At 32.1% G+C, this 5,258-nt stretch overlaps 1 long non-coding RNA gene across 1 annotated transcript; it reads left to right on the top strand.

Annotated features, from left to right (window-relative positions):
* The first annotated feature begins 2,154 nt into the window (after positions 1 to 2,154).
* Positions 2,155 to 3,388, top strand: LOC119767168. The gene is made up of 3 exons (XR_005277367.1): positions 2,155 to 2,283; positions 2,369 to 2,495; positions 2,558 to 3,388. It is a non-coding gene; the product is annotated as an uncharacterized LOC119767168 (long non-coding RNA).
* The last annotated feature ends 1,870 nt before the right edge of the window (positions 3,389 to 5,258 follow it).

The following is a 5,258-nucleotide window of genomic DNA, read 5'->3' as shown; positions in this document are numbered from 1 at the left end:
TTTACAGATTCTGAAAGCATGTTATATTTGCCATAATACTCAACATCGGGCTAAGGATTTAACGTTTCGGTTGCTGTTCTACGAGCGAATATGTAGCGTGATAATACAACGGTGGAGGATTTTGTTCCTTCAATACTATTTAGAAAAATAGGCTGTGATTCTGCTCTAATAATCAACATAAACTAGACTTTTTTTATGTTTTTACATAAAATTGACTGCTGAATCGGATGCCATCATTGGTTTTTTTAAGTTAAGCTTTTTTGAGCCGCTGTGCAGCTCGTGACGTTACAACGCAGACTTATTCAAAAAGGGTGTTCTGCTTGCGTTTGTAACGTCACGGAAATTTTCAACGCTGTATCTTTGCGAAAAAAATACCAATTTTGATCTACCCAGTTGCATTCGACGGAAATTTATCCTATTTTTAGAAAAGGCTGTGATATATAGTTTGTAAATAAAACCAAAACAAATTAAAGCTTTTACTTTTTTTTATCCTTAGGAGTCTAAAATTATAGTAAAGTTTTTACGATGTCAACGGGGAATTAGTTGATGATACATGGAAATTTCCAGAATAAAATAATCATCATACATTTTGTCTCACGGTCAAAATCGGTTGCAACGCGACGAAACGCGTCAAACGGAGTGGTACGAGTTTACACGGGTTTGAACACGTTTTCCGTGAAGAGTTGAGTCAGCGCTAGCACAAAGATAGCATAGGCTATATAATCGGGTGGCTTATTTGTTAATTGTCGGCAAGGCTCTGCAAGGTAAATATACAGCAATTCCATTTGAAAAGAGCCTAAACCAAAAAAAAAGTTCTCCGATCGGGCTCAAAATTTTTCTGGGGGTTCCTTGGCCAAAATAATTAGACCCGTATTTTTTTGTTTGGCCATTAGGGTGGCCTACATCGTGCTAGGGTGGTTCAAAAAATGGCAATTTTCGTCATTTTCGCAAAAACCACTTTTTCTAAAAATCATATCTCGCGCCATTTCATCCGATTTTAGCTGTCTTAGACGCAAAGAAAGGTGATGAGTTTGGCTATTTGGGAAAAATAGTAAAAGTTCCAAAATCTAGCTTAACTATTGAAAAAGTCGTATGAAAACTTAAAATGGCGTTTTGACCGTGTCTGGACCAAAGAGCCTATGTCTGAAAATATTTTATCGGATTCCTCGGAAAATTTCACATAATATATCAAAATTGGCGATGTCGAACCGTACGTTTTGGAGATACGATTTTTGAAAATAAAACTGCGTTTTCGACGCGCCACGCGCAAAAACGGGAAAATGACGAAATCGGCAAAAATCAACTTTTTCACTAAAACTGCGATAACTTTAAAATTTCAGCGATGACCTATACATGTCTGGGTACCAAAATTTTCGTAATTGAGAGACGCAACTTTTGGTACCATAACATCTATAGGTCATCGCTGAAATTTTAAAGTTATCGCAGTTTTAGTGGAAAAAGTTGATTTTTGCCGATTTCGTCATTTTCCCGTTTTTGCGCGTGGCGCGTCGAAAACGCAGTTTTTTTTTCAAAAATCATATCTCGAAACGTACGGTTCGACATCGCCAATTTTGATATGTTATGTGAAATTTTCCGAGGAATCCGATAAAAATATTTTCAGACATAGGCTCTTTGGTCCAGACACGGTCAAAACGCCATTTTAAGTTTTCATACGACTTTTCAATAGTTAAGCTAGATTTTGGAACTTTTACTATTTTTCCCAAATAGCCAAACTCATCACCTTTCTTTGCGTCTAAGACAGCTAAAATCGGATGAAATGGCGCGAGATATGATTTTTAGAAAAAGTGGTTTTTGCGAAAATGACGAAAATTGCCATTTTTGAACCACCTAGCACGATGTAGGCCACCCTAATGGCCAAACAAAAAAATACGGGTCTAATTATTTTGGCCAAGGAACCCCCAGAAAAATTTTGAGCCCGATCGGAGAACTTTTTTTTTGGTTTAGGCTCTTTTCAAATGGAATTGCTGTATAGCTGTACTTGTTGATTTTTTAATATATCTGGTCGTTTTGAAACATGCTTTGTCAAAGTGAGTTTAAAAGAGGATTGTGTTTTTTAATTGTTGTGGTTACACTTGATAAAGTGTTCATTGCGTCTATGCAAACTTACAATATGAATATAGATATATAGTTGCTGACTGCATTTTTGTGCTTTAAGTTACTACAACTGCTGGATTACTAAGAAATAATAGGAAAAATAACCCGATTTATCTAACAATGTGTGAGCTGCGTAATCAAAACTCCCGTATACGGATGAAAAACAAGGTAATTTGTTATAACTTGTATTTTTAGGAATTATAATTAAAAAAGAACTTCTGTTTTCTACCAACATTTGATTCAAACTTACCAGCGCCCTACAACTGGTGTCAGATTGATTCTGCATCTACCAGCAGTCGGAGTGGCAGCTCAGCTGGTCATTGATGCTGTAAATCGAGAGCCAATTCAAACCAATTTGACCAATATGCAGCGAGAAAACGGTAACGAAGCATGAACCTGAATAATCGTTTATATCTGAAAATTTACACTTTTTTGCTGTTAGATCGTATCATCGAAGCAGAAAGAATCATGGATTCAACGCAGACTGATTCGAATTTTTCTTGAGTTAGAAGCTAGTTAGGTTTGAACTGAGAATTGCTTATTACATTTAGGTCTGAAAGCAGTTCTTAGGTCAAACAGTAAAAATGTCAATTGAAATGTTAAGAGTTGAAATAAAGTGCTGATCAACAAAGATCGTAACAGCACTTTGTTCCGAGAAGGTAGACACTTTTTAAGCCTATTAAAAATGAGAAATTACGCGATATTTAGTCTGCGTTGAAACCACATCGGTCGACATGGAAGCCCACGGATAGATAACTGTTACGATGATGATGGATGATTGATGGATCAGCATGACACGAATTGGATCGATACGGTATGTTCACTGAGATAAACTGATAATAATCATGTGCTTGTTTTTGTTGTATTTTGTGGTGTGCCAACCAGCTCAACAGCTTGATTGAGTTATTTGGAGGAACTGCCAACTCCTAAAACGAAAAAAGCATAGGTGCGTCTTGTAAGTAATGAATAATTTTAATGACTAGTCAATTAGAAATACCATCATCAGGGGTGACATTGGGTTTGGGTGTGAGATTGGGTCATACAAAAATGCAGAAATTTGAATGACCCAAGCTTACCCGGGCAGATGGTAATAACAAAATTCATGCCATTTCAATTACAAATACTATTCAAATAACAGAAGGTGTTATGAAATCTTTTTGAAAAATCCACGTTTGCATAAGGGTTTAATAACAGTTTATGTTATCATAACAAAGTTTATTATTGGTCTGATATTGGTGGAAAGCCAAAACAACTTTGTAATAACATTTTTTGATATGAAAGAATACCTCAAACTGTTATTGGGATGATCGGATTAGTTGTTAAAATAACTTAAAATAATAACAAAGATTTATTCGAAGAATAAATAAAAGTGTTATTAGTCTGTTATTACAATAACAATCCAATAACAAAAAACTCATAACAACGCATAGCAAATCTTGTTATAAATAAAATAAAATGTTATCAGCCTAGTGTTATTCCCATGTTATTTCCGTCTGCTCGGGATCTTGTTAAAATAACATACAGTCGTGTCTCGGTTTTGCACCGCATATGGGGGATGCAAAACCGAGGCGTGCATAACTGAAGCACAGAGCTTATGGGATTTTGGCTATATGGGAGACATTGACTGTAATCGTATGAAAAATCATGCAAAAATAAAAAAATATATAGCATTTTGGAATCGGGATGATGTCAGCTATCCATTAAAATTAAAACTTCATGAAATTTTCACAAAAATACTTATTTTTCCTGTATTTAGAAAATGCATTTTTTTCTCTAAAGAAAACAAAAAAGTATATTGTAATTGCAATATGGTTATCAAATGATCAGATTTGTTTTCATACAATTCGAATGTTAAATCTTTTTTTTTTAAATGATCAACATTTTTGCAAAACTACGTATTTTTGAAAAAAAAAATACTCAAAATTTCAGGTTTAACAATATGGGTTCAAACAAATGGGATTTCTTTATACATTTCGAATATAATAATAACATTTTTTGATAATGCTCAAAAAATTTAAAAACAACGTATTTTTGGAAAAATACTCAAAATAACAGTTTTTACAATATGGGTATAAAACGATCACGATTTTTTGGAAATACTCAAAATTTTCACAATACTACATATTTTCGAAAAAAATATTCAAAATTTCAGTTTTTTACAATATGGGTATCAATCGATCGAGATTTTTGCATACATTTCGAATGTAATAAAAACATAATTTGAAAACACTAAAAAATTTCACAAAACTACGTTTTTTTCGTAAAAATACTCAAAATTTTAGTTTTTACAAACAATTAGGATTTTTTCATACATATTGAATGTAATTACAACATTTTTTGAAAATACTCAAAATTTTCATAAAACTACGTATTTTCGAAAAGCTACTCAAAATTACAGTTTTTACAATAAAGTTTCAAATGATCGGGATTTTTTACACATTTCAAAAGTTATAACGCAAATTTGAGAAAATGCTCAAAATTTTAACTATACTACGCATTAAAAAAAAAATACTCAAATTTTTTTAAAGGTAAATATTGTTATTTCATTCGAAATGTATGAAAAATCTCGATCATCCGATACCCATATTGTTAAAACGGAAATTTCGAGTATTTTTTTCGAAAATACGTAGTTTTGTAAAATTTTGAGTAATTTTAAAAAATTGTTATTACATTCGAAATGTATGTAAAAATTCTGATCGTTTGATACCCATATTGTAAAAACAGAAATTTTGAGATTTTTTTTTTTTCGAAAAATCGTAGTTTTGTGAAAATTTTGAGTGTTTTCAAAATATGTTTTTATAACATTCGAAATGTATGAAAAAATCCCTATCGTTTGCTACCCATATTGTAAAAAACTGAAAATTGGAGTATTTTTTCGGAAATTCGTAGTTTTGAGAAAATTTTGAGTATTTGAAAAAAAAGTTGTTATTACGTTCGAAATTTATCAAAAAATCCCAATTGTTTGATACCCATATTGTAAAAACTGAAATTTTGAGAGTTTTTTTTTTTGAAAATACGTAATTTTGTGAACATTTTTAGTGCTTTCAAAAAAATATTTTACATTCGAAATGTTTGAAAAAATGCCAATTATTTGATACCCATTTTGCAATAACAATAACTTTGAGTATTTTTTCGAGATACAT

The sequence above is a fragment of the Culex quinquefasciatus genome, chromosome 2 (assembly GCF_015732765.1).
Source record: "Culex quinquefasciatus strain JHB chromosome 2, VPISU_Cqui_1.0_pri_paternal, whole genome shotgun sequence".
Taxonomy (NCBI): Eukaryota; Metazoa; Arthropoda; class Insecta; order Diptera; family Culicidae; genus Culex; species Culex quinquefasciatus.
This window is presented reverse-complemented; position numbering and strand designations above follow the sequence as displayed.